Below are 27,919 nucleotides of genomic sequence, written 5' to 3' on the forward strand. Positions count from 1 at the left end.
CATACCTCTCCTGCTGCTGCTGCTGCTGGCTGTCCAGCAGCAGACTGAAGGTGGCTGCTGCTGTGCACAGGTATATAAAGGCTCAGAGCCTATTATGACACGCGCAGCCAGCGTTCCATTGCCACATTCCATCTACTGCAGGCAGGATACCTGGCTGGCTGAATGTCGCTGAGAAGCTCACAGAGACCGCCATAAGCAACAGTTTAACAGAATGCCACAGACTAATCAACCAAACTTTTTGGGTTGGGTTCTCTTTTATAGTCTGCAGGCATTAAATGAAAGAAGTCAGTGTTCCAGCAGAAGGAGACAACGTTTCAGAAAAGGCATTGTAGCAAACCAAAAAAGAAATTTTAAGCGCAGCAGAGTAACCAGCGCACATACCTGTTAGCTCAGGTGAGTTTAAAAGGCTGCTGTTGATAACAAGGGCATTTGCTAAATAGATGGTGTGTGTGCAACAATATACTGAAAGGTCAATTATATTGTGCAGCTTATCTCACCACCTGTAGTTATTTAGGTGAAAGCTCCAAAATGCTTGCCTAATATGTCTGTTTATCCAAAAGGAAGTAAAAAGGGAGAGCTAGAAAGATAGCATTGCATCACATTACATGGCAATGCAATGCACAGTTGCTGAAGTTGAACCAAAATGAGCTTGTAATCTGGCTTCTGCAACTTTGAACATGAAAAATCCAATGAGGAGAAGAAAAGCAAAGCCAAAGAGTCCATCCCAAAATCCGACAAACAAGCAAAATGAACAAAAAACATTGAATTCAATTCTTTCTGATTTTAGAAACTGCATTAAAGAAGGGGTGCACCGGTCCTGGAGATACTGCAATACCAGGTCAATGCGTGGAGTGGACAGAGCAAGCTCTTTTTCCATCTCCCTGTTCTAAAAATCCATTTAATATATGGTCCCCAGATAGGGGACGTATCAGATATTAAACTGATAAGAACAGATACTACACTTGATCTTAGCCAAAAGGCCGAGAAGCGATAACCAGAATTGGTTTCAAACTACGGAGCCACCCAAGGATGCTGAAAAGTCCATTTGTGGAGATGAGCTCCTGGACTCCCGTTAAGAAGACATGTTGTCAACCTCTAGATCCCTTACATGCCTGCACTTTTCGGCTTGCTGCTGCTGCAATCCACGCGTTTTAGATCTGCATAACTCCACCTCTTTAAACACAGCACCTTCACCCCCTGCTGTTCCCACCCGCCTCAACACCGTTGGAAGGGAGGAGAACCAATTAAGGCGGGGGGTGGGGTGGAACGAGCAGCTGTCTACCCTTAGCAGGAGGGCTCCTGATTACATACCTCTCCTGCTGCTGCTGCTGCTGGCTGTCCAGCAGCAGACTGAAGGTGGCTGCTGCTGTGCACAGGTATATAAAGGCTCAGAGCCTATTATGACACGCGCAGCCAGCGTTCCATTGCCACATTCCATCTACTGCAGGCAGGATACCTGGCTGGCTGAATGTCGCTGAGAAGCTCACAGAGACCGCCATAAGCAACAGTTTAACAGAATGCCACAGACTAATCAACCAAACTTTTTGGGTTGGGTTCTCTTTTATAGTCTGCAGGCATTAAATGAAAGAAGTCAGTGTTCCAGCAGAAGGAGACAACGTTTCAGAAAAGGCATTGTAGCAAACCAAAAAAGAAATTTTAAGCGCAGCAGAGTAACCAGCGCACATACCTGTTAGCTCAGGTGAGTTTAAAAGGCTGCTGTTGATAACAAGGGCATTTGCTAAATAGATGGTGTGTGTGCAACAATATACTGAAAGGTCAATTATATTGTGCAGCTTATCTCACCACCTGTAGTTATTTAGGTGAAAGCTCCAAAATGCTTGCCTAATATGTCTGTTTATCCAAAAGGAAGTAAAAAGGGAGAGCTAGAAAGATAGCATTGCATCACATTACATGGCAATGCAATGCACAGTTGCTGAAGTTGAACCAAAATGAGCTTGTAATCTGGCTTCTGCAACTTTGAACATGAAAAATCCAATGAGGAGAAGAAAAGCAAAGCCAAAGAGTCCATCCCAAAATCCGACAAACAAGCAAAATGAACAAAAAACATTGAATTCAATTCTTTCTGATTTTAGAAACTGCATTAAAGAAGGGGTGCACCGGTCCTGGAGATACTGCAATACCAGGTCAATGCGTGGAGTGGACAGAGCAAGCTCTTTTTCCATCTCCCTGTTCTAAAAATCCATTTAATATATGGTCCCCAGATAGGGGACGTATCAGATATTAAACTGATAAGAACAGATTTTTTGGATTGAATATATCTTTTATTAGCACAAAAAATAAGTTAACAGACAGTGTACAGTGCCGCAGCCCAGTACACACAGAATTCTACATCATATTTACATAGCATGAGGATACGACGCACTAACTAGACACATCACACCCCTATGCTACACAAAACACTCAATCTGAAAGAAAAAGCATGTCAATCAATACAGTACGACGAACTGTGATAAGGGATGGGGATTGGGAAAAAGGGGATGGGGGGGGGGAAATCACAGGCCCGAAGCTTTATTGAAAGACAAGACACATAAGGGGAGAGGGGGAGGAGGGGTTTAGTCCTCATCCTCGTCCTCCGGACCGTCCATGATGGAATAGTCTCTGAGCAGGCTGTGGATCAGCCTGCGGCAGTCCTGGATGGACATCCTCTCCCTCCTCAAGATGAGCCGGTTCCTGGTGACCCAAACGGCATCCTTGAAGCAGTTCATAAGGCGCCAAGCCTCCTGGATGGCTCCGACGGTATGAACCCCAGGGAAGAGTCCGTAAAGCACAGAATGGTGCGATAGGCTCGCCCTGGGGACAGAGTTCCTCAGGTCGTCCTCAAGTGCAGTCAATAGGCGCTGTGCAAATCCGCAGTCCCAAAAAGTGTGCAAAGATGTTTCCTCCACGAAGGGGCACCTTGGGCAGTACCGGGTCTTGCACAGGTTCCGGGCATGCATGAATGACCGGACGGGCAGTCCGCCCTGAATCGCCATCCACGACAAGTCCTTGTGCCCGTTGGTCAGCCTGTCAGACGACACATTTGTCCACACAGTCTCCAGCGTGTCCTGGTGAAGTCCTGTGATGTTCTCCACGTCATCCTTGGCTCTGATTAGCTTGTGGATAGTTTTGGGCTTCCACAAGTCGGGCTTGAGTCCCTCCAGTTGATGCTCCCCCACAAATCGAACGACGTCTCCGTAGAACCATGGCGTCGTCCAGTTGTAGGGGAAGGAGCTGTCCCACTTGTCCCAGCCGAGTCGCCTCCAAAGAGGAAGCAGGAAGAAGTGAGACATGGACCTGCCCGCGGAGCCATTCTTGACTTGCAAAGTCCGGCGGACACAATCACACACAAAAGAGGATCGCAGGAGGGTGGGGATATCTGGAACGCCCTTCCCACCCTTGCGAGGCTCCTTGTACATGACGGCCCGCCTGACTCTGTCCATCTTGGATCCCCAGACAAAGTGAAACACTGTCCTGGTAATGGCCCTGCACACAGTGACGTGTGGGGGCCAGGCCTGCGCCGTGTACTGCAAGACGGGCAGGACCTCATTACGCAGGACGAGTGCCTTACCCTCACAAGTGAGGTGTCTGAGGCTCCAGAGTCCGATCCGTTGCTTCACCTTGGCCAAGCGTTCTTGCCAGGACTTGAGGGCCGCTTCTTCCTTCCCAAACCAGACTCCCAGCACCTTGAGGAAATCCGGTTGAATGTTGAAGGGGAAGGGGGCGGAGGAGGCCGGCTGCCAATCCCCGAAGAGCATGGCTTCCGACTTCCTGCAGTTGACTTTGGCCCCTGAAGCCCGGCCGAACCTCTCACACGTCTGGACGAGGGCGTCGACTGAACCACGATCAGCGCAGAAGACGGTGACGTCGTCCATGTAGAGCGAGCACTTGACCTCGTGTCGTCCCGGACCCGGTGCGGTGATCCCTCTGATCTCTCCATTCTGCCGGATAGCCTCTGCGAAGAGTTCTATAACACAAACAAAAAGAAGAGGTGATAGAGGGCAGCCTTGTCTGACCCCAGAGAGGACAGGGAAGGGGTCAGTCTTCCAGCCGTTCACCAACACCGAGCTGTGGATATCAAAATACATCAGACGGACATACGAACAAAACATGTTACCCAAACCTAACCGGTGCAGAGCTCGGCCCATGAACTCGTGGGAAACCCGGTCGAAGGCCTTCTCCTGATCCAAGGAGACCAGGGCCACGTGTGCGCGGCGGACCTTGATGTACTCGACCGTGTCCCGCACGAGAGCGAGGCTGTCTGCGATGCGACATCCAGGGATGCCGCAGGTCTGGTCCGGGTGGATGATCCGTCCGATGACCGTCTTAAGTCGTGTCGCCATCGTCTTGGCCAGGATCTTGTAGTCCACGTTGAGCAGAGTGATGGGACGCCAATTCCTCAGGTCGCACCTCTCTCCCTTCCGCTTGTACAGGATCGTGACCATTCCTTCCCTCAAAGATGGAGGCATTCTACCCTCCACCACCATCCCCTCGTACAGGTCCAACAGGTCCGGACAGATGAGGTCTCCCAGCGCTACATAGAGCTCCGCTGGAAGACCATCACTGCCCGGGGTCCTGCCGGTCCTAAAGGATTTAGCGGCAGAGAGCAATTCGCCCACCATCAGAGGTTTGTCCAAGGCTGCCGTGCCTGCAGGATCAAGATGGTTAGTGATACCTGACAGGAACTTATCAGCAGCGTCGGGGTCGGTAGTCTTGTGGGAGTAGAGTTCGCTGTAGAAGTCGCTGACGACCCTCATCACGTCCTCCTTCCCACGTCGCATGTTTCCGCTCTCGTCTCGCAGCTCGTTCAGGGGCGTGTGACCGGCATGAAGTTTCCTGAAAAAGAATGAATTACATTTCTCACCCTTCTCCAGATTCTCCACTTTGGAACGGAAGACGATTCGCTTGGACTCCTCCTCAAAGTGCCTTTTCAGGCTCTTCTTGGTCTCCTCCAGCTCCTCCCTCACGTCCCAGCCGCAGTGAAGAAGGTCCTGCAGCGACCGCAGCTCGCGCTGCAGCCCTCTGAAGTCCCTCCTCTTCTCACACGCCTGTTGTCGACCCTTGGCCTGAAAGAAACAGCGAAACTCAAGTTTAACATATTCCCACCAATCAGAGACTGTTTGGAAGCTACCCTTGTAGGACTGCCACATTGCGTAGGCTGCTCTCAGCTCCTCCACGACTTCATCCTGAGCCAGCAGAGCACAATTCAGCTTCCAGGAGCCGGGGCCGGACGGAAAACCGTCGCCGAGGACACCTTGTAAGTGTATGGCTCTGTGGTCGGAGAAGAAGCAGGAGACCATCGAGTGCCTACTCTGCCTGACTGCCCGAGAGGTGAACACAAAGTCAATCCTGGAGCGGAGTGAGCCATCGGGTCGGCTCCACGAATAGTTCGTGGAGCCTCTCCCCATGGAGCCCACCACGTCCTGAAGAGAGGCCTCGGTTACCATCTCGATGAGCAGCTTGGACGTGATGTCCAACTTGGCAGATGTGCCAGAACTACGACCATCCTCCTCGATGGGGCAGTTGAAATCCCCGGCCATCACTAAGGTCCTGGTGGTGGCAAGCTGAAGCCGCAGGGTCTGGAAAAGCTCCAAACGCTCATTCTTCAGTGGGGACGCATACACGTTGATGAACCTGACAGGTTCTCCCGCCCAGTTGCCATCTACAACAAGAGCCCTGCCGCAGATGAGCTCCTGGACGGACTCAAGCGTGAATGCGCCCCCCCTGATCAGAATTGCGACCCCCGCAGACTTGCAGTCACCCCCACCGGACCAGTAGGATGGACCGTGGGACCACTCCCTGGCCAGATGTTTGAAGGACCTAGAGGAGGGAAGGGAACATTCCTGCAACATATAAACATCACACAACTGGGAAGTAAGGAAGGCATAAATAGTCTGACGTCTGAACTTGTCCTTGATGCTCCTGACATTAATGGAAAATAAGTTAATATTAGCCATCATGTAGGGAAAAAAGAAAAAGTTAGCGCAGGCAATACACCTTAGTTACCACTCCGGTCGGGTGGTCCCTCGTCGGTGTTGACTGCTGGTGACGGGATCACCAGCAGGCCCTCTTCCTCCATCTGGTAAAGCAGCGCGGCCTCGATCTCGGCGACCACCAGTTCCTCCTCTTCTGGCTCGGCCACCAGGGTCTCAACCATGTGCTCCATCTCTTCTGGCTCAGGGAGGGTATCCTCCTTTTCGCCTACGAAATCCAGAATCTTCTTTTTGGAGGATTCAGTAGCAGGGCTGTCCTCCACCTTCCTCTTTCCCCGGGTTGGAACTGGGGAGACAAGAAGGGGAAAATCCTCCTCGGAATAGATAGCGGCGGGTGGAGGAAAGGTTAATTCCACCGCTACCATGGTCTGGGGAGGGAGAGTGGCTGCCGGGGCAGGGGAAAGGACACCTGCTGAGGAGTAGGGGAAGGAGGAAGAGGAAGTGGAATCCTCAGCAGGGGTGGCCGGGGTGGGGGGGAATTGGACGGGGGTGGCAGGGGGAGGGATCGAGAGAGGGGTGACAGAACTCTTACCCTCCTTTGACTTTTTCTTCTGCTTCGAAGCTGCTGGGACCGTCGCTGGGGCTTTGGCCACCGACTCCTTGACCGCTTTGGCCTTGGTCGTCTCGGCCTTGGCCGCTGGGGCCTTGGTCGTCGCGTCCTTGACCTTCACAGGCCTGGTCGTCGGGGCCTTGTCCTCCGTAGCTGGGGTCGTCGCAACCACCGATGCCCAGGATCTCTCACGCTTGGGGCAATCCTTGTACAGATGAGCCGCCAGCCCACACAGGTTGCAGGATGTCTTCTTCGGGCAGTCCTTCGAGCTGTGTCCCGTCACTCGACAAATCCTGCAGGCATCCTCCTTGCAGTCCTTCATCTCGTGGCCGTTCTTGCCGCATCTCCTGCAGTTCCGCGGCATGTCCGGGTAATAGATGAGGCCGTAGGAGTTGCCCAGGGAGGATGTCGGGGGCAGGTGCCGAAGTCCGTCTGAGTACGCCAGGTCCCTGTGAAGTCTAACGGTCACCGACCACTTACCTGTCCAGAAGCCGAGTCCATTCAGGATGTGAGAGGGTTCCTTCACAACCAAACAGAAGCGTCTCAGGAAGGTACAGATGTCTTGGCCTGGGGTGTGCGGGTTGCGCATGGAGACCGTGATCCTCCTTTCGTCCCTCTGGATAGGGCAGCTACCTGTAAAGGCAGAGAAAGAATTATCCGGTCCTTTTGCGCTTACCATTTCCCAGAACCTCCTGCAGGTGTTCACAGTGGCGAAGGTGACGAAGAAGATCCCCGTCAAGAAGGTCTGGATGCTGAGGGTGTCCGACCTGGAGAAGCCTCGATCCAGCAGCATCTTCTGGCAGAACACGTCCGAGGACATGTCCGGCACCCTCCCATCCACTTCCTTCAGCTTCAGGGCCACCGTCTGCCGCATCCATGGCTCCAGGGCTGGAGCTTCGTGGCGGGGCTTCTGGGGTCCCTTCTGCTGGCCAGTCGTGGAGGCAGAGTCCTTGGGGTCAGAATCGGCTCCTGGCTGGGCCCTCCTGGCTGTCCCCTGCTCCAGGCTCTTCTTTTCGGCCTTCCTCGCAGCGCTTGCCATGGCTTTCCTCCTGCAGTTACTTCTTGGAGCTGGATCTGGAACTCTTCCCGGAATGGGTGGAGCTATGCAGATTCTTCTCCCGTCGTTTTCTGGACAAATTCCCCGAAAGGTCTTTGTCTCGATGATTTTCTTCCTCGAAGATTCCACAGGACAGCCGGATTCTTCTCCGAGTCTTCGTCTTCTTCTGGATTCTTTAGAGCTTCTTCCTCCCACCGATATCCGCCTTCCTTCTCCGATGTCAGCTGGGCTCCGAAGCTCTTCTCCTTCCGAGTTCGATCGCTCTCGTCAAGTGTAGATCGTAGCTCTTGTGTTCTTAAAAGAACAGATACTACACTTGATCTTAGCCAAAAGGCCGAGAAGCGATAACCAGAATTGGTTTCAAACTACGGAGCCACCCAAGGATCCTGAAAAGTCCATTTGTGGAGATGAGCTCCTGGACTCCCGTTAAGAAGACATGTTGTCAACCTCTAGATCCCTTACATGCCTGCACTTTTCGGCTTGCTGCTGCTGCAATCCACGCGTTTTAGATCTGCATAACTCCACCTCTTTAAACACAGCACCTTCACCCCCTGCTGTTCCCACCCGCCTCAACACCGTTGGAATGGAGGAGAACCAATTAAGGCGGGGGGTGGGGTGGAACGAGCAGCTGTCTAACCTTAGCAGGAGGGCTCCTGATTACATACCTCTCCTGCTGCTGCTGCTGCTGGCTGTCCAGCAGCAGACTGAAGGTGGCTGCTGCTGTGCACAGGTATATAAAGGCTCAGAGCCTATTATGACACGCGCAGCCAGCGTTCCATTGCCACATTCCATCTACTGCAGGCAGGATACCTGGCTGGCTGAATGTCGCTGAGAAGCTCACAGAGACCGCCATAAGCAACAGTTTAACAGAATGCCACAGACTAATCAACCAAACTTTTTGGGTTGGGTTCTCTTTTATAGTCTGCAGGCATTAAATGAAAGAAGTCAGTGTTCCAGCAGAAGGAGACAACGTTTCAGAAAAGGCATTGTAGCAAACCAAAAAAGAAATTTTAAGCGCAGCAGAGTAACCAGCGCACATACCTGTTAGCTCAGGTGAGTTTAAAAGGCTGCTGTTGATAACAAGGGCATTTGCTAAATAGATGGTGTGTGTGCAACAATATACTGAAAGGTCAATTATATTGTGCAGCTTATCTCACCACCTGTAGTTATTTAGGTGAAAGCTCCAAAATGCTTGCCTAATATGTCTGTTTATCCAAAAGGAAGTAAAAAGGGAGAGCTAGAAAGATAGCATTGCATCACATTACATGGCAATGCAATGCACAGTTGCTGAAGTTGAACCAAAATGAGCTTGTAATCTGGCTTCTGCAACTTTGAACATGAAAAATCCAATGAGGAGAAGAAAAGCAAAGCCAAAGAGTCCATCCCAAAATCCGACAAACAAGCAAAATGAACAAAAAACATTGAATTCAATTCTTTCTGATTTTAGAAACTGCATTAAAGAAGGGGTGCACCGGTCCTGGAGATACTGCAATACCAGGTCAATGCGTGGAGTGGACAGAGCAAGCTCTTTTTCCATCTCCCTGTTCTAAAAATCCATTTAATATATGGTCCCCAGATAGGGGACGTATCAGATATTAAACTGATAAGAACAGATACTACACTTGATCTTAGCCAAAAGGCCGAGAAGCGATAACCAGAATTGGTTTCAAACTACGGAGCCACCCAAGGATCCTGAAAAGTCCATTTGTGGAGATGAGCTCCTGGACTCCCGTTAAGAAGACATGTTGTCAACCTCTAGATCCCTTACATGCCTGCACTTTTCGGCTTGCTGCTGCTGCAATCCACGCGTTTTAGATCTGCATAACTCCACCTCTTTAAACACAGCACCTTCACCCCCTGCTGTTCCCACCCGCCTCAACACCGTTGGAAGGGAGGAGAACCAATTAAGGCGGGGGGTGGGGTGGAACGAGCAGCTGTCTACCATTAGCAGGAGGGCTCCTGATTACATACCTCTCCTGCTGCTGCTGCTGCTGGCTGTCCAGCAGCAGACTGAAGGTGGCTGCTGCTGTGCACAGGTATATAAAGGCTCAGAGCCTATTATGACACGCGCAGCCAGCGTTCCATTGCCACATTCCATCTACTGCAGGCAGGATACCTGGCTGGCTGAATGTCGCTGAGAAGCTCACAGAGACCGCCATAAGCAACAGTTTAACAGAATGCCACAGACTAATCAACCAAACTTTTTGGGTTGGGTTCTCTTTTATAGTCTGCAGGCATTAAATGAAAGAAGTCAGTGTTCCAGCAGAAGGAGACAACGTTTCAGAAAAGGCATTGTAGCAAACCAAAAAAGAAATTTTAAGCGCAGCAGAGTAACCAGCGCACATACCTGTTAGCTCAGGTGAGTTTAAAAGGCTGCTGTTGATAACAAGGGCATTTGCTAAATAGATGGTGTGTGTGCAACAATATACTGAAAGGTCAATTATATTGTGCAGCTTATCTCACCACCTGTAGTTATTTAGGTGAAAGCTCCAAAATGCTTGCCTAATATGTCTGTTTATCCAAAAGGAAGTAAAAAGGGAGAGCTAGAAAGATAGCATTGCATCACATTACATGGCAATGCAATGCACAGTTGCTGAAGTTGAACCAAAATGAGCTTGTAATCTGGCTTCTGCAACTTTGAACATGAAAAATCCAATGAGGAGAAGAAAAGCAAAGCCAAAGAGTCCATCCCAAAATCCGACAAACAAGCAAAATGAACAAAAAACATTGAATTCAATTCTTTCTGATTTTAGAAACTGCATTAAAGAAGGGGTGCACCGGTCCTGGAGATACTGCAATACCAGGTCAATGCGTGGAGTGGACAGAGCAAGCTCTTTTTCCATCTCCCTGTTCTAAAAATCCATTTAATATATGGTCCCCAGATAGGGGACGTATCAGATATTAAACTGATAAGAACAGATACTACACTTGATCTTAGCCAAAAGGCCGAGAAGCGATAACCAGAATTGGTTTCAAACTACGGAGCCACCCAAGGATCCTGAAAAGTCCATTTGTGGAGATGAGCTCCTGGACTCCCGTTAAGAAGACATGTTGTCAACCTCTAGATCCCTTACATGCCTGCACTTTTCGGCTTGCTGCTGCTGCAATCCACGCGTTTTAGATCTGCATAACTCCACCTCTTTAAACACAGCACCTTCACCCCCTGCTGTTCCCACCCGCCTCAACACCGTTGGAAGGGAGGAGAACCAATTAAGGCGGGGGGTGGGGTGGAACGAGCAGCTGTCTACCATTAGCAGGAGGGCTCCTGATTACATACCTCTCCTGCTGCTGCTGCTGCTGGCTGTCCAGCAGCAGACTGAAGGTGGCTGCTGCTGTGCACAGGTATATAAAGGCTCAGAGCCTATTATGACACGCGCAGCCAGCGTTCCATTGCCACATTCCATCTACTGCAGGCAGGATACCTGGCTGGCTGAATGTCGCTGAGAAGCTCACAGAGACCGCCATAAGCAACAGTTTAACAGAATGCCACAGACTAATCAACCAAACTTTTTGGGTTGGGTTCTCTTTTATAGTCTGCAGGCATTAAATGAAAGAAGTCAGTGTTCCAGCAGAAGGAGACAACGTTTCAGAAAAGGCATTGTAGCAAACCAAAAAAGAAATTTTAAGCGCAGCAGAGTAACCAGCGCACATACCTGTTAGCTCAGGTGAGTTTAAAAGGCTGCTGTTGATAACAAGGGCATTTGCTAAATAGATGGTGTGTGTGCAACAATATACTGAAAGGTCAATTATATTGTGCAGCTTATCTCACCACCTGTAGTTATTTAGGTGAAAGCTCCAAAATGCTTGCCTAATATGTCTGTTTATCCAAAAGGAAGTAAAAAGGGAGAGCTAGAAAGATAGCATTGCATCACATTACATGGCAATGCAATGCACAGTTGCTGAAGTTGAACCAAAATGAGCTTGTAATCTGGCTTCTGCAACTTTGAACATGAAAAATCCAATGAGGAGAAGAAAAGCAAAGCCAAAGAGTCCATCCCAAAATCCGACAAACAAGCAAAATGAACAAAAAACATTGAATTCAATTCTTTCTGATTTTAGAAACTGCATTAAAGAAGGGGTGCACCGGTCCTGGAGATACTGCAATACCAGGTCAATGCGTGGAGTGGACAGAGCAAGCTCTTTTTCCATCTCCCTGTTCTAAAAATCCATTTAATATATGGTCCCCAGATAGGGGACGTATCAGATATTAAACTGATAAGAACAGATACTACACTTGATCTTAGCCAAAAGGCCGAGAAGCGATAACCAGAATTGGTTTCAAACTACGGAGCCACCCAAGGATCCTGAAAAGTCCATTTGTGGAGATGAGCTCCTGGACTCCCGTTAAGAAGACATGTTGTCAACCTCTAGATCCCTTACATGCCTGCACTTTTCGGCTTGCTGCTGCTGCAATCCACGCATTTTAGATCTGCATAACTCCACCTCTTTAAACACAGCACCTTCACCCCCTGCTGTTCCCACCCGCCTCAACACCGTTGGAAGGGAGGAGAACCAATTAAGGCGGGGGGTGGGGTGGAACGAGCAGCTGTCTACCCTTAGCAGGAGGGCTCCTGATTACATACCTCTCCTGCTGCTGCTGCTGCTGGCTGTCCAGCAGCAGACTGAAGGTGGCTGCTGCTGTGCACAGGTATATAAAGGCTCAGAGCCTATTATGACACGCGCAGCCAGCGTTCCATTGCCACATTCCATCTACTGCAGGCAGGATACCTGGCTGGCTGAATGTCGCTGAGAAGCTCACAGAGACCGCCATAAGCAACAGTTTAACAGAATGCCACAGACTAATCAACCAAACTTTTTGGGTTGGGTTCTCTTTTATAGTCTGCAGGCATTAAATGAAAGAAGTCAGTGTTCCAGCAGAAGGAGACAACGTTTCAGAAAAGGCATTGTAGCAAACCAAAAAAGAAATTTTAAGCGCAGCAGAGTAACCAGCGCACATACCTGTTAGCTCAGGTGAGTTTAAAAGGCTGCTGTTGATAACAAGGGCATTTGCTAAATAGATGGTGTGTGTGCAACAATATACTGAAAGGTCAATTATATTGTGCAGCTTATCTCACCACCTGTAGTTATTTAGGTGAAAGCTCCAAAATGCTTGCCTAATATGTCTGTTTATCCAAAAGGAAGTAAAAAGGGAGAGCTAGAAAGATAGCATTGCATCACATTACATGGCAATGCAATGCACAGTTGCTGAAGTTGAACCAAAATGAGCTTGTAATCTGGCTTCTGCAACTTTGAACATGAAAAATCCAATGAGGAGAAGAAAAGCAAAGCCAAAGAGTCCATCCCAAAATCCGACAAACAAGCAAAATGAACAAAAAACATTGAATTCAATTCTTTCTGATTTTAGAAACTGCATTAAAGAAGGGGTGCACCGGTCCTGGAGATACTGCAATACCAGGTCAATGCGTGGAGTGGACAGAGCAAGCTCTTTTTCCATCTCCCTGTTCTAAAAATCCATTTAATATATGGTCCCCAGATAGGGGACGTATCAGATATTAAACTGATAAGAACAGATACTACACTTGATCTTAGCCAAAAGGCCGAGAAGCGATAACCAGAATTGGTTTCAAACTACGGAGCCACCCAAGGATCCTGAAAAGTCCATTTGTGGAGATGAGCTCCTGGACTCCCGTTAAGAAGACATGTTGTCAACCTCTAGATCCCTTACATGCCTGCACTTTTCGGCTTGCTGCTGCTGCAATCCACGCGTTTTAGATCTGCATAACTCCACCTCTTTAAACACAGCACCTTCACCCCCTGCTGTTCCCACCCGCCTCAACACCGTTGGAAGGGAGGAGAACCAATTAAGGCGGGGGGTGGGGTGGAACGAGCAGCTGTCTACCCTTAGCAGGAGGGCTCCTGATTACATACCTCTCCTGCTGCTGCTGCTGCTGGCTGTCCAGCAGCAGACTGAAGGTGGCTGCTGCTGTGCACAGGTATATAAAGGCTCAGAGCCTATTATGACACGCGCAGCCAGCGTTCCATTGCCACATTCCATCTACTGCAGGCAGGATACCTGGCTGGCTGAATGTCGCTGAGAAGCTCACAGAGACCGCCATAAGCAACAGTTTAACAGAATGCCACAGACTAATCAACCAAACTTTTTGGGTTGGGTTCTCTTTTATAGTCTGCAGGCATTAAATGAAAGAAGTCAGTGTTCCAGCAGAAGGAGACAACGTTTCAGAAAAGGCATTGTAGCAAACCAAAAAAGAAATTTTAAGCGCAGCAGAGTAACCAGCGCACATACCTGTTAGCTCAGGTGAGTTTAAAAGGCTGCTGTTGATAACAAGGGCATTTGCTAAATAGATGGTGTGTGTGCAACAATATACTGAAAGGTCAATTATATTGTGCAGCTTATCTCACCACCTGTAGTTATTTAGGTGAAAGCTCCAAAATGCTTGCCTAATATGTCTGTTTATCCAAAAGGAAGTAAAAAGGGAGAGCTAGAAAGATAGCATTGCATCACATTACATGGCAATGCAATGCACAGTTGCTGAAGTTGAACCAAAATGAGCTTGTAATCTGGCTTCTGCAACTTTGAACATGAAAAATCCAATGAGGAGAAGAAAAGCAAAGCCAAAGAGTCCATCCCAAAATCCGACAAACAAGCAAAATGAACAAAAAACATTGAATTCAATTCTTTCTGATTTTAGAAACTGCATTAAAGAAGGGGTGCACCGGTCCTGGAGATACTGCAATACCAGGTCAATGCGTGGAGTGGACAGAGCAAGCTCTTTTTCCATCTCCCTGTTCTAAAAATCCATTTAATATATGGTCCCCAGATAGGGGACGTATCAGATATTAAACTGATAAGAACAGATACTACACTTGATCTTAGCCAAAAGGCCGAGAAGCGATAACCAGAATTGGTTTCAAACTACGGAGCCACCCAAGGATCCTGAAAAGTGCATTTGTGGAGATGAGCTCCTGGACTCCCGTTAAGAAGACATGTTGTCAACCTCTAGATCCCTTACATGCCTGCACTTTTCGGCTTGTTGCTGCTGCAATCCACGCGTTTTAGATCTGCATAACTCCACCTCTTTAAACACAGCACCTTCACCCCCTGCTGTTCCCACCCGCCTCAACACCGTTGGAAGGGAGGAGAACCAATTAAGGCGGGGGGTGGGGTGGAACGAGCAGCTGTCTACCCTTAGCAGGAGGGCTCCTGATTACATACCTCTCCTGCTGCTGCTGCTGCTGGCTGTCCAGCAGCAGACTGAAGGTGGCTGCTGCTGTGCACAGGTATATAAAGGCTCAGAGCCTATTATGACACGCGCAGCCAGCGTTCCATTGCCACATTCCATCTACTGCAGGCAGGATACCTGGCTGGCTGAATGTCGCTGAGAAGCTCACAGAGACCGCCATAAGCAACAGTTTAACAGAATGCCACAGACTAATCAACCAAACTTTTTGGGTTGGGTTCTCTTTTATAGTCTGCAGGCATTAAATGAAAGAAGTCAGTGTTCCAGCAGAAGGAGACAACGTTTCAGAAAAGGCATTGTAGCAAACCAAAAAAGAAATTTTAAGCGCAGCAGAGTAACCAGCGCACATACCTGTTAGCTCAGGTGAGTTTAAAAGGCTGCTGTTGATAACAAGGGCATTTGCTAAATAGATGGTGTGTGTGCAACAATATACTGAAAGGTCAATTATATTGTGCAGCTTATCTCACCACCTGTAGTTATTTAGGTGAAAGCTCCAAAATGCTTGCCTAATATGTCTGTTTATCCAAAAGGAAGTAAAAAGGGAGAGCTAGAAAGATAGCATTGCATCACATTACATGGCAATGCAATGCACAGTTGCTGAAGTTGAACCAAAATGAGCTTGTAATCTGGCTTCTGCAACTTTGAACATGAAAAATCCAATGAGGAGAAGAAAAGCAAAGCCAAAGAGTCCATCCCAAAATCCGACAAACAAGCAAAATGAACAAAAAACATTGAATTCAATTCTTTCTGATTTTAGAAACTGCATTAAAGAAGGGGTGCACCGGTCCTGGAGATACTGCAATACCAGGTCAATGCGTGGAGTGGACAGAGCAAGCTCTTTTTCCATCTCCCTGTTCTAAAAATCCATTTAATATATGGTCCCCAGATAGGGGACGTATCAGATATTAAACTGATAAGAACAGATACTACACTTGATCTTAGCCAAAAGGCCGAGAAGCGATAACCAGAATTGGTTTCAAACTACGGAGCCACCCAAGGATCCTGAAAAGTCCATTTGTGGAGATGAGCTCCTGGACTCCCGTTAAGAAGACATGTTGTCAACCTCTAGATCCCTTACATGCCTGCACTTTTCGGCTTGCTGCTGCTGCAATCCACGCGTTTTAGATCTGCATAACTCCACCTCTTTAAACACAGCACCTTCACCCCCTGCTGTTCCCACCCGCCTCAACACCGTTGGAAGGGAGGAGAACCAATTAAGGCGGGGGGTGGGGTGGAACGAGCAGCTGTCTACCCTTAGCAGGAGGGCTCCTGATTACATACCTCTCCTGCTGCTGCTGCTGCTGGCTGTCCAGCAGCAGACTGAAGGTGGCTGCTGCTGTGCACAGGTATATAAAGGCTCAGAGCCTATTATGACACGCGCAGCCAGCGTTCCATTGCCACATTCCATCTACTGCAGGCAGGATACCTGGCTGGCTGAATGTCGCTGAGAAGCTCACAGAGACCGCCATAAGCAACAGTTTAACAGAATGCCACAGACTAATCAACCAAACTTTTTGGGTTGGGTTCTCTTTTATAGTCTGCAGGCATTAAATGAAAGAAGTCAGTGTTCCAGCAGAAGGAGACAACGTTTCAGAAAAGGCATTGTAGCAAACCAAAAAAGAAATTTTAAGCGCAGCAGAGTAACCAGCGCACATACCTGTTAGCTCAGGTGAGTTTAAAAGGCTGCTGTTGATAACAAGGGCATTTGCTAAATAGATGGTGTGTGTGCAACAATATACTGAAAGGTCAATTATATTGTGCAGCTTATCTCACCACCTGTAGTTATTTAGGTGAAAGCTCCAAAATGCTTGCCTAATATGTCTGTTTATCCAAAAGGAAGTAAAAAGGGAGAGCTAGAAAGATAGCATTGCATCACATTACATGGCAATGCAATGCACAGTTGCTGAAGTTGAACCAAAATGAGCTTGTAATCTGGCTTCTGCAACTTTGAACATGAAAAATCCAATGAGGAGAAGAAAAGCAAAGCCAAAGAGTCCATCCCAAAATCCGACAAACAAGCAAAATGAACAAAAAACATTGAATTCAATTCTTTCTGATTTTAGAAACTGCATTAAAGAAGGGGTGCACCGGTCCTGGAGATACTGCAATACCAGGTCAATGCGTGGAGTGGACAGAGCAAGCTCTTTTTCCATCTCCCTGTTCTAAAAATCCATTTAATATATGGTCCCCAGATAGGGGACGTATCAGATATTAAACTGATAAGAACAGATACTACACTTGATCTTAGCCAAAAGGCCGAGAAGCGATAACCAGAATTGGTTTCAAACTACGGAGCCACCCAAGGATCCTGAAAAGTGCATTTGTGGAGATGAGCTCCTGGACTCCCGTTAAGAAGACATGTTGTCAACCTCTAGATCCCTTACATGCCTGCACTTTTCGGCTTGCTGCTGCTGCAATCCACGCGTTTTAGATCTGCATAACTCCACCTCTTTAAACACAGCACCTTCACCCCCTGCTGTTCCCACCCGCCTCAACACCGTTGGAAGGGAGGAGAACCAATTAAGGCGGGGGGTGGGGTGGAACGAGCAGCTGTCTACCCTTAGCAGGAGGGCTCCTGATTACATACCTCTCCTGCTGCTGCTGCTGGCTGTCCAGCAGCAGACTGAAGGTGGCTGCTGCTGTGCACAGGTATATAAAGACTCAGAGCCTATTATGACACGCGCAGCCAGCGTTCCATTGCCACATTCCATCTACTGCAGGCAGGATACCTGGCTGGCTGAATGTCGCTGAGAAGCTCACAGAGACCGCCATAAGCAACAGTTTAACAGAATGCCACAGACTAATCAACCAAACTTTTTGGGTTGGGTTCTCTTTTATAGTCTGCAGGCATTAAATGAAAGAAGTCAGTGTTCCAGCAGAAGGAGACAACGTTTCAGAAAAGGCATTGTAGCAAACCAAAAAAGAAATTTTAAGCGCAGCAGAGTAACCAGCGCACATACCTGTTAGCTCAGGTGAGTTTAAAAGGCTGCTGTTGATAACAAGGGCATTTGCTAAATAGATGGTGTGTGTGCAACAATATACTGAAAGGTCAATTATATTGTGCAGCTTATCTCACCACCTGTAGTTATTTAGGTGAAAGCTCCAAAATGCTTGCCTAATATGTCTGTTTATCCAAAAGGAAGTAAAAAGGGAGAGCTAGAAAGATAGCATTGCATCACATTACATGGCAATGCAATGCACAGTTGCTGAAGTTGAACCAAAATGAGCTTGTAATCTGGCTTCTGCAACTTTGAACATGAAAAATCCAATGAGGAGAAGAAAAGCAAAGCCAAAGAGTCCATCCCAAAATCCGACAAACAAGCAAAATGAACAAAAAACATTGAATTCAATTCTTTCTGATTTTAGAAACTGCATTAAAGAAGGGGTGCACCGGTCCTGGAGATACTGCAATACCAGGTCAATGCGTGGAGTGGACAGAGCAAGCTCTTTTTCCATCTCCCTGTTCTAAAAATCCATTTAATATATGGTCCCCAGATAGGGGACGTATCAGATATTAAACTGATAAGAACAGATACTACACTTGATCTTAGCCAAAAGGCCGAGAAGCGATAACCAGAATTGGTTTCAAACTACGGAGCCACCCAAGGATCCTGAAAAGTCCATTTGTGGAGATGAGCTCCTGGACTCCCGTTAAGAAGACATGTTGTCAACCTCTAGATCCCTTACATGCCTGCACTTTTCGGCTTGCTGCTGCTGCAATCCACGCGTTTTAGATCTGCATAACTCCACCTCTTTAAACACAGCACCTTCACCCCCTGCTGTTCCCACCCGCCTCAACACCGTTGGAAGGGAGGAGAACCAATTAAGGCGGGGGTGGGGTGGAACGAGCAGCTGTCTACCCTTAGCAGGAGGGCTCCTGATTACATACCTCTCCTGCTGCTGCTGCTGCTGGCTGTCCAGCAGCAGACTGAAGGTGGCTGCTGCTGTGCACAGGTATATAAAGGCTCAGAGCCTATTATGACACGCGCAGCCAGCGTTCCATTGCCACATTCCATCTACTGCAGGCAGGATACCTGGCTGGCTGAATGTCGCTGAGAAGCTCACAGAGACCGCCATAAGCAACAGTTTAACAGAATGCCACAGACTAATCAACCAAACTTTTTGGGTTGGGTTCTCTTTTATAGTCTGCAGGCATTAAATGAAAGAAGTCAGTGTTCCAGCAGAAGGAGACAACGTTTCAGAAAAGGCATTGTAGCAAACCAAAAAAGAAATTTTAAGCGCAGCAGAGTAACCAGCGCACATACCTGTTAGCTCAGGTGAGTTTAAAAGGCTGCTGTTGATAACAAGGGCATTTGCTAAATAGATGGTGTGTGTGCAACAATATACTGAAAGGTCAATTATATTGTGCAGCTTATCTCACCACCTGTAGTTATTTAGGTGAAAGCTCCAAAATGCTTGCCTAATATGTCTGTTTATCCAAAAGGAAGTAAAAAGGGAGAGCTAGAAAGATAGCATTGCATCACATTACATGGCAATGCAATGCACAGTTGCTGAAGTTGAACCAAAATGAGCTTGTAATCTGGCTTCTGCAACTTTGAACATGAAAAATCCAATGAGGAGAAGAAAAGCAAAGCCAAAGAGTCCATCCCAAAATCCGACAAACAAGCAAAATGAACAAAAAACATTGAATTCAATTCTTTCTGATTTTAGAAACTGCATTAAAGAAGGGGTGCACCGGTCCTGGAGATACTGCAATACCAGGTCAATGCGTGGAGTGGACAGAGCAAGCTCTTTTTCCATCTCCCTGTTCTAAAAATCCATTTAATATATGGTCCCCAGATAGGGGACGTATCAGATATTAAACTGATAAGAACAGATACTACACTTGATCTTAGCCAAAAGGCCGAGAAGCGATAACCAGAATTGGTTTCAAACTACGGAGCCACCCAAGGATCCTGAAAAGTCCATTTGTGGAGATGAGCTCCTGGACTCCCGTTAAGAAGACATGTTGTCAACCTCTAGATCCTTTACATGCCTGCACTTTTCGGCTTGCTGCTGCTGCAATCCACGCGTTTTAGATCTACATAACTCCACCTCTTTAAACACAGCACCTTCACCCCCTGCTGTTCCCACCCGCCTCAACACCGTTGGAAGGGAGGAGAACCAATTAAGGCGGGGGGTGGGGTGGAACGAGCAGCTGTCTACCCTTAGCAGGAGGGCTCCTGATTACATACCTCTGCTGCTGCTGCTGCTGCTGGCTGTCCAGCAGCAGACTGAAGGTGGCTGCTGCTGTGCACAGGTATATAAAGGCTCAGAGCCTATTATGACACGCGCAGCCAGCGTTCCATTGCCACATTCCATCTACTGCAGGCAGGATACCTGGCTGGCTGAATGTCGCTGAGAAGCTCACAGAGACCGCCATAAGCAACAGTTTAACAGAATGCCACAGACTAATCAACCAAACTTTTTGGGTTGGGTTCTCTTTTATAGTCTGCAGGCATTAAATGAAAGAAGTCAGTGTTCCAGCAGAAGGAGACAACGTTTCAGGAAAGGCATTGTAGCAAACCAAAAAAGAAATTTTAAGCGCAGCAGAGTAACCAGCGCACATACCTGTTAGCTCAGGTGAGTTTAAAAGGCTGCTGTTGATAACAAGGGCATTTGCTAAATAGATGGTGTGTGTGCAACAATATACTGAAAGGTCAATTATATTGTGCAGCTTATCTCACCACCTGTAGTTATTTAGGTGAAAGCTCCAAAATGCTTGCCTAATATGTCTGTTTATCCAAAAGGAAGTAAAAAGGGAGAGCTAGAAAGATAGCATTGCATCACATTACATGGCAATGCAATGCACAGTTGCTGAAGTTGAACCAAAATGAGCTTGTAATCTGGCTTCTGCAACTTTGAACATGAAAAATCCAATGAGGAGAAGAAAAGCAAAGCCAAAGAGTCCATCCCAAAATCCGACAAACAAGCAAAATGAACAAAAAACATTGAATTCAATTCTTTCTGATTTTAGAAACTGCATTAAAGAAGGGGTGCACCGGTCCTGGAGATACTGCAATACCAGGTCAATGCGTGGAGTGGACAGAGCAAGCTCTTTTTCCATCTCCCTGTTCTAAAAATCCATTTAATATATGGTCCCCAGATAGGGGACGTATCAGATATTAAACTGATAAGAACAGATACTACACTTGATCTTAGCCAAAAGGCCGAGAAGCGATAACCAGAATTGGTTTCAAACTACGGAGCCACCCAAGGATCCTGAAAAGTCCATTTGTGGAGATGAGCTCCTGGACTCCCGTTAAGAAGACATGTTGTCAACCTCTAGATCCCTTACATGCCTGCACTTTTCGGCTTGCTGCTGCTGCAATCCACGCGTTTTAGATCTGCATAACTCCACCTCTTTAAACACAGCACCTTCACCCCCTGCTGTTCCCACCCGCCTCAACACCGTTGGAAGGGAGGAGAACCAATTAAGGCGGGGGGGTGGGGTGGAACGAGCAGCTGTCTACCCTTAGCAGGAGGGCTCCTGATTACATACCTCTCCTGCTGCTGCTGCTGCTGGCTGTCCAGCAGCAGACTGAAGGTGGCTGCTGCTGTGCACAGGTATATAAAGGCTCAGAGCCTATTATGACACGCGCAGCCAGCGTTCCATTGCCACATTCCATCTACTGCAGGCAGGATACCTGGCTGGCTGAATGTCGCTGAGAAGCTCACAGAGACCGCCATAAGCAACAGTTTAACAGAATGCCACAGACTAATCAACCAAACTTTTTGGGTTGGGTTCTCTTTTATAGTCTGCAGGCATTAAATGAAAGAAGTCAGTGTTCCAGCAGAAGGAGACAACGTTTCAGAAAAGGCATTGTAGCAAACCAAAAAAGAAATTTTAAGCGCAGCAGAGTAACCAGCGCACATACCTGTTAGCTCAGGTGAGTTTAAAAGGCTGCTGTTGATAACAAGGGCATTTGCTAAATAGATGGTGTGTGTGCAACAATATACTGAAAGGTCAATTATATTGTGCAGCTTATCTCACCACCTGTAGTTATTTAGGTGAAAGCTCCAAAATGCTTGCCTAATATGTCTGTTTATCCAAAAGGAAGTAAAAAGGGAGAGCTAGAAAGATAGCATTGCATCACATTACATGGCAATGCAATGCACAGTTGCTGAAGTTGAACCAAAATGAGCTTGTAATCTGGCTTCTGCAACTTTGAACATGAAAAATCCAATGAGGAGAAGAAAAGCAAAGCCAAAGAGTCCATCCCAAAATCCGACAAACAAGCAAAATGAACAAAAAACATTGAATTCAATTCTTTCTGATTTTAGAAACTGCATTAAAGAAGGGGTGCACCGGTCCTGGAGATACTGCAATACCAGGTCAATGCGTGGAGTGGACAGAGCAAGCTCTTTTTCCATCTCCCTGTTCTAAAAATCCATTTAATATATGGTCCCCAGATAGGGGACGTATCAGATATTAAACTGATAAGAACAGATACTACACTTGATCTTAGCCAAAAGGCCGAGAAGCGATAACCAGAATTGGTTTCAAACTACGGAGCCACCCAAGGATCCTGAAAAGTCCATTTGTGGAGATGAGCTCCTGGACTCCCGTTAAGAAGACATGTTGTCAACCTCTAGATCCTTTACATGCCTGCACTTTTCGGCTTGCTGCTGCTGCAATCCACGCGTTTTAGATCTACATAACTCCACCTCTTTAAACACAGCACCTTCACCCCCTGCTGTTCCCACCCGCCTCAACACCGTTGGAAGGGAGGAGAACCAATTAAGGCGGGGGGTGGGGTGGAACGAGCAGCTGTCTACCCTTAGCAGGAGGGCTCCTGATTACATACCTCTGCTGCTGCTGCTGCTTCTGGCTGTCCAGCAGCAGACTGAAGGTGGCTGCTGCTGTGCACAGGTATATAAAGGCTCAGAGCCTATTATGACACGCGCAGCCAGCGTTCCATTGCCACATTCCATCTACTGCAGGCAGGATACCTGGCTGGCTGAATGTCGCTGAGAAGCTCACAGAGACCGCCATAAGCAACAGTTTAACAGAATGCCACAGACTAATCAACCAAACTTTTTGGGTTGGGTTCTCTTTTATAGTCTGCAGGCATTAAATGAAAGAAGTCAGTGTTCCAGCAGAAGGAGACAACGTTTCAGAAAAGGCATTGTAGCAAACCAAAAAAGAAATTTTAAGCGCAGCAGAGTAACCAGCGCACATACCTGTTAGCTCAGGTGAGTTTAAAAGGCTGCTGTTGATAACAAGGGCATTTGCTAAATAGATGGTGTGTGTGCAACAATATACTGAAAGGTCAATTATATTGTGCAGCTTATCTCACCACCTGTAGTTATTTAGGTGAAAGCTCCAAAATGCTTGCCTAATATGTCTGTTTATCCAAAAGGAAGTAAAAAGGGAGAGCTAGAAAGATAGCATTGCATCACATTACATGGCAATGCAATGCACAGTTGCTGAAGTTGAACCAAAATGAGCTTGTAATCTGGCTTCTGCAACTTTGAACATGAAAAATCCAATGAGGAGAAGAAAAGCAAAGCCAAAGAGTCCATCCCAAAATCCGACAAACAAGCAAAATGAACAAAAAACATTGAATTCAATTCTTTCTGATTTTAGAAACTGCATTAAAGAAGGGGTGCACCGGTCCTGGAGATACTGCAATACCAGGTCAATGCGTGGAGTGGACAGAGCAAGCTCTTTTTCCATCTCCCTGTTCTAAAAATCCATTTAATATATGGTCCCCAGATAGGGGACGTATCAGATATTAAACTGATAAGAACAGATACTACACTTGATCTTAGCCAAAAGGCCGAGAAGCGATAACCAGAATTGGTTTCAAACTACGGAGCCACCCAAGGATCCTGAAAAGTCCATTTGTGGAGATGAGCTCCTGGACTCCCGTTAAGAAGACATGTTGTCAACCTCTAGATCCCTTACATGCCTGCACTTTTCGGCTTGCTGCTGCTGCAATCCACGCGTTTTAGATCTGCATAACTCCACCTCTTTAAACACAGCACCTTCACCCCCTGCTGTTCCCACCCGCCTCAACACCGTTGGAAGGGAGGAGAACCAATTAAGGCGGGGGGGTGGGGTGGAACGAGCAGCTGTCTACCCTTAGCAGGAGGGCTCCTGATTACATACCTCTCCTGCTGCTGCTGCTGCTGGCTGTCCAGCAGCAGACTGAAGGTGGCTGCTGCTGTGCACAGGTATATAAAGGCTCAGAGCCTATTATGACACGCGCAGCCAGCGTTCCATTGCCACATTCCATCTACTGCAGGCAGGATACCTGGCTGGCTGAATGTCGCTGAGAAGCTCACAGAGACCGCCATAAGCAACAGTTTAACAGAATGCCACAGACTAATCAACCAAACTTTTTGGGTTGGGTTCTCTTTTATAGTCTGCAGGCATTAAATGAAAGAAGTCAGTGTTCCAGCAGAAGGAGACAACGTTTCAGAAAAGGCATTGTAGCAAACCAAAAAAGAAATTTTAAGCGCAGCAGAGTAACCAGCGCACATACCTGTTAGCTCAGGTGAGTTTAAAAGGCTGCTGTTGATAACAAGGGCATTTGCTAAATAGATGGTGTGTGTGCAACAATATACTGAAAGGTCAATTATATTGTGCAGCTTATCTCACCACCTGTAGTTATTTAGGTGAAAGCTCCAAAATGCTTGCCTAATATGTCTGTTTATCCAAAAGGAAGTAAAAAGGGAGAGCTAGAAAGATAGCATTGCATCACATTACATGGCAATGCAATGCACAGTTGCTGAAGTTGAACCAAAATGAGCTTGTAATCTGGCTTCTGCAACTTTGAACATGAAAAATCCAATGAGGAGAAGAAAAGCAAAGCCAAAGAGTCCATCCCAAAATCCGACAAACAAGCAAAATGAACAAAAAACATTGAATTCAATTCTTTCTGATTTTAGAAACTGCATTAAAGAAGGGGTGCACCGGTCCTGGAGATACTGCAATACCAGGTCAATGCGTGGAGTGGACAGAGCAAGCTCTTTTTCCATCTCCCTGTTCTAAAAATCCATTTAATATATGGTCCCCAGATAGGGGACGTATCAGATATTAAACTGATAAGAACAGATACTACACTTGATCTTAGCCAAAAGGCCGAGAAGCGATAACCAGAATTGGTTTCAAACTACGGAGCCACCCAAGGATCCTGAAAAGTCCATTTGTGGAGATGAGCTCCTGGACTCCCGTTAAGAAGACATGTTGTCAACCTCTAGATCCCTTACATGCCTGCACTTTTCGGCTTGCTGCTGCTGCAATCCACGCATTTTAGATCTGCATAACTCCACCTCTTTAAACACAGCACCTTCACCCCCTGCTGTTCCCACCCGCCTCAACACCGTTGGAAGGGAGGAGAACCAATTAAGGCGGGGGGGTGGGGTGGAACGAGCAGCTGTCTACCCTTAGCAGGAGGGCTCCTGATTACATACCTCTCCTGCTGCTGCTGCTGGCTGTCCAGCAGCAGACTGAAGGTGGCTGCTGCTGTGCACAGGTATATAAAGGCTCAGAGCCTATTATGACACGCGCAGCCAGCGTTCCATTGCCACATTCCATCTACTGCAGGCAGGATACCTGGCTGGCTGAATGTCGCTGAGAAGCTCACAGAGACCGCCATAAGCAACAGTTTAACAGAATGCCACAGACTAATCAACCAAACTTTTTGGGTTGGGTTCTCTTTTATAGTCTGCAGGCATTAAATGAAAGAAGTCAGTGTTCCAGCAGAAGGAGACAACGTTTCAGAAAAGGCATTGTAGCAAACCAAAAAAGAAATTTTAAGCGCAGCAGAGTAACCAGCGCACATACCTGTTAGCTCAGGTGAGTTTAAAAGGCTGCTGTTGATAACAAGGGCATTTGCTAAATAGATGGTGTGTGTGCAACAATATACTGAAAGGTCAATTATATTGTGCAGCTTATCTCACCACCTGTAGTTATTTAGGTGAAAGCTCCAAAATGCTTGCCTAATATGTCTGTTTATCCAAAAGGAAGTAAAAAGGGAGAGCTAGAAAGATAGCATTGCATCACATTACATGGCAAAGCAATGCACAGTTGCTGAAGTTGAACCAAAATGAGCTTGTAATCTGGCTTCTGCAACTTTGAACATGAAAAATCCAATGAGGAGAAGAAAAGCAAAGCCAAAGAGTCCATCCCAAAATCCGACAAACAAGCAAAATGAACAAAAAACATTGAATTCAATTCTTTCTGATTTTAGAAACTGCATTAAAGAAGGGGTGCACCGGTCCTGGAGATACTGCAATACCAGGTCAATGCGTGGAGTGGACAGAGCAAGCTCTTTTTCCATCTCCCTGTTCTAAAAATCCATTTAATATATGGTCCCCAGATAGGAGACGTATCAGATATTAAACTGATAAGAACAGATTTTTTTTTTTTTTATCGAAAGCCCGAATTCGTGTACAAAACCCGAGTGCGCTTAAAAAAGTGACAAGTGCCACAAAAAAAGTGCACTAGGATGCTGGTCTAATTGAAACCCTCTCCAAAAGGAGAAGGGTCCCCCAAACCATTCCCCGTCCCTCCGAGCCAAAAGGCTACAGCGAGGAACAGGGACAAAAAGCCACCTCCAGCCGAAGCCAGAGGCGACCCAATCTTACCCCCAGCACCTGCCCGAGTTCTCACCCGAGCAAGGCACTGGGAGCCAAAGACTGTGCTCCCCTCCCGGAAGAGGGGAGCCAACAACACTCTCCTCCCGAAAGAGGAGAGCCAGGGGGGTTCAGGGGGGAGCGGAACCTGATGGCCACACACTCCCCCCCTAGACCTGCCAAGAGAGGAACCCGTAAGGGAACCGCATCCCGACAAAATCCTAGTAGGACGTGACACACGTGAATAAGTGGACACACAGTGACAAAGAAATTAAATAAATAGTGAAGGTTTCACAGTATAATACTGCCCGGACCTTCGACCGGGAATTGAAAAATTCCCCATCCTAAGGCCAGAAGGCCCGGAATAAGGGTGTGTGCGAAGAAAGAAAATTTGAAGTGCTTGTGCAAATGTGCCATAAACTCAAGTGGGGTTCCCAATCCCAGTGAGTTAAGGCACCCCAGGGTCACCACTCCTGGGGCACTTCACACTTCGGGCTTTCGATCTTCCCCGGCCCAATGGCGTCGATCCTGGGGGGCCATGCTTTCCATCAGATGACTATATTAGCCACCTGGGGTACTAACAAGCGCCTAAACCCCAGTGTGCATAATGTATCAATCTACTAGGGCGGCCAACATCCAAAACCGCCTTTTCGAAAGATACTACACTTGATCTTAGCCAAAAGGCCGAGAAGCGATAACCAGAATTGGTTTCAAACTACGGAGCCACCCAAGGATCCTGAAAAGTCCATTTGTGGAGATGAGCTCCTGGACTCCCGTTAAGAAGACATGTTGTCAACCTCTAGATCCCTTACATGCCTGCACTTTTCGGCTTGCTGCTGCTGCAATCCACGCGTTTTAGATCTGCATAACTCCACCTCTTTAAACACAGCACCTTCACCCCCTGCTGTTCCCACCCGCCTCAACACCGTTGGAAGGGAGGAGAACCAATTAAGGCGGGGGGTGGGGTGGAACGAGCAGCTGTCTACCCTTAGCAGGAGGGCTCCTGATTACATACCTCTCCTGCTGCTGCTGCTGCTGGCTGTCCAGCAGCAGACTGAAGGTGGCTGCTGCTGTGCACAGGTATATAAAGGCTCAGAGCCTATTATGACACACGCAGCCAGCGTTCCATTGCCACATTCCATCTACTGCAGGCAGGATACCTGGCTGGCTGAATGTCGCTGAGAAGCTCACAGAGACCGCCATAAGCAACAGTTTAACAGAATGCCACAGACTAATCAACCAAACTTTTTAGGTTGGGTTCTCTTTTATAGTCTGCAGGCATTAAATGAAAGAAGTCAGTGTTCCAGCAGAAGGAGACAACGTTTCAGAAAAGGCATTGTAGCAAACCAAAAAAGAAATTTTAAGCGCAGCAGAGTAACCAGCGCACATACCTGTTAGCTCAGGTGAGTTTAAAAGGCTGCTGTTGATAACAAGGGCATTTGCTAAATAGATGGTGTGTGTGCAACAATATACTGAAAGGTCAATTATATTGTGCAGCTTATCTCACCACCTGTAG

General features: G+C 47.4%; 16 non-coding genes and 2 pseudogenes across 16 annotated transcripts; all 18 read right to left on the reverse strand.

Annotated features, from left to right (window-relative positions):
• Window positions 1-801: 801 nt before the first annotated feature.
• LOC141275308 (U2 spliceosomal RNA) lies at window positions 802-992 on the reverse strand. Its single transcript, XR_012323556.1, has one exon. It is a non-coding gene; the product is annotated as a U2 spliceosomal RNA (small nuclear RNA).
• Window positions 993-2,107: 1,115 nt separating this feature from the next.
• Window positions 2,108-2,301, reverse strand: LOC141150365 (U2 spliceosomal RNA). Its single transcript, XR_012246584.1, has one exon. It is a non-coding gene; the product is annotated as a U2 spliceosomal RNA (small nuclear RNA).
• A 5,564-nt stretch (window positions 2,302-7,865) lies between these two features.
• Window positions 7,866-7,943, reverse strand: LOC141151023 (U2 spliceosomal RNA; annotated as a pseudogene).
• A 1,115-nt stretch (window positions 7,944-9,058) lies between these two features.
• On the reverse strand, window positions 9,059-9,249 carry LOC141275310 (U2 spliceosomal RNA). Its single transcript, XR_012323558.1, has one exon. It is a non-coding gene; the product is annotated as a U2 spliceosomal RNA (small nuclear RNA).
• Window positions 9,250-10,364: 1,115 nt separating this feature from the next.
• Window positions 10,365-10,555, reverse strand: LOC141275311 (U2 spliceosomal RNA). The gene has a single exon (XR_012323559.1). It is a non-coding gene; the product is annotated as a U2 spliceosomal RNA (small nuclear RNA).
• Window positions 10,556-11,670: 1,115 nt separating this feature from the next.
• On the reverse strand, window positions 11,671-11,861 carry LOC141275312 (U2 spliceosomal RNA). Its single transcript, XR_012323560.1, has one exon. It is a non-coding gene; the product is annotated as a U2 spliceosomal RNA (small nuclear RNA).
• Window positions 11,862-12,976: 1,115 nt separating this feature from the next.
• LOC141275314 (U2 spliceosomal RNA) lies at window positions 12,977-13,167 on the reverse strand. The gene has a single exon (XR_012323561.1). It is a non-coding gene; the product is annotated as a U2 spliceosomal RNA (small nuclear RNA).
• Window positions 13,168-14,282: 1,115 nt separating this feature from the next.
• Window positions 14,283-14,473, reverse strand: LOC141275315 (U2 spliceosomal RNA). Its single transcript, XR_012323562.1, has one exon. It is a non-coding gene; the product is annotated as a U2 spliceosomal RNA (small nuclear RNA).
• A 1,115-nt stretch (window positions 14,474-15,588) lies between these two features.
• On the reverse strand, window positions 15,589-15,779 carry LOC141275316 (U2 spliceosomal RNA). Its single transcript, XR_012323563.1, has one exon. It is a non-coding gene; the product is annotated as a U2 spliceosomal RNA (small nuclear RNA).
• A 1,115-nt stretch (window positions 15,780-16,894) lies between these two features.
• Window positions 16,895-17,085, reverse strand: LOC141275317 (U2 spliceosomal RNA). The gene has a single exon (XR_012323564.1). It is a non-coding gene; the product is annotated as a U2 spliceosomal RNA (small nuclear RNA).
• Window positions 17,086-18,197: 1,112 nt separating this feature from the next.
• LOC141275318 (U2 spliceosomal RNA) lies at window positions 18,198-18,388 on the reverse strand. Its single transcript, XR_012323565.1, has one exon. It is a non-coding gene; the product is annotated as a U2 spliceosomal RNA (small nuclear RNA).
• A 1,114-nt stretch (window positions 18,389-19,502) lies between these two features.
• On the reverse strand, window positions 19,503-19,693 carry LOC141275320 (U2 spliceosomal RNA). Its single transcript, XR_012323566.1, has one exon. It is a non-coding gene; the product is annotated as a U2 spliceosomal RNA (small nuclear RNA).
• A 1,115-nt stretch (window positions 19,694-20,808) lies between these two features.
• Window positions 20,809-20,999, reverse strand: LOC141275321 (U2 spliceosomal RNA). The gene has a single exon (XR_012323567.1). It is a non-coding gene; the product is annotated as a U2 spliceosomal RNA (small nuclear RNA).
• A 1,116-nt stretch (window positions 21,000-22,115) lies between these two features.
• On the reverse strand, window positions 22,116-22,306 carry LOC141275323 (U2 spliceosomal RNA). Its single transcript, XR_012323569.1, has one exon. It is a non-coding gene; the product is annotated as a U2 spliceosomal RNA (small nuclear RNA).
• A 1,115-nt stretch (window positions 22,307-23,421) lies between these two features.
• On the reverse strand, window positions 23,422-23,612 carry LOC141275324 (U2 spliceosomal RNA). Its single transcript, XR_012323570.1, has one exon. It is a non-coding gene; the product is annotated as a U2 spliceosomal RNA (small nuclear RNA).
• A 1,116-nt stretch (window positions 23,613-24,728) lies between these two features.
• Window positions 24,729-24,919, reverse strand: LOC141275325 (U2 spliceosomal RNA). The gene has a single exon (XR_012323571.1). It is a non-coding gene; the product is annotated as a U2 spliceosomal RNA (small nuclear RNA).
• Window positions 24,920-26,032: 1,113 nt separating this feature from the next.
• Window positions 26,033-26,218, reverse strand: LOC141150715 (U2 spliceosomal RNA). The gene has a single exon (XR_012246841.1). It is a non-coding gene; the product is annotated as a U2 spliceosomal RNA (small nuclear RNA).
• Window positions 26,219-27,007: 789 nt separating this feature from the next.
• On the reverse strand, window positions 27,008-27,099 carry LOC141151206 (U2 spliceosomal RNA; annotated as a pseudogene).
• Between the last annotated feature and the right edge of the window lie 820 nt (window positions 27,100-27,919).

Source organism: Phyllobates terribilis, unplaced genomic scaffold (genome assembly GCF_046119375.1).
Source record: "Phyllobates terribilis strain yellow unplaced genomic scaffold, ASM4611937v1 Scaffold_5__5_contigs__length_657084704, whole genome shotgun sequence".
Taxonomy (NCBI): Eukaryota; Metazoa; Chordata; class Amphibia; order Anura; family Dendrobatidae; genus Phyllobates; species Phyllobates terribilis.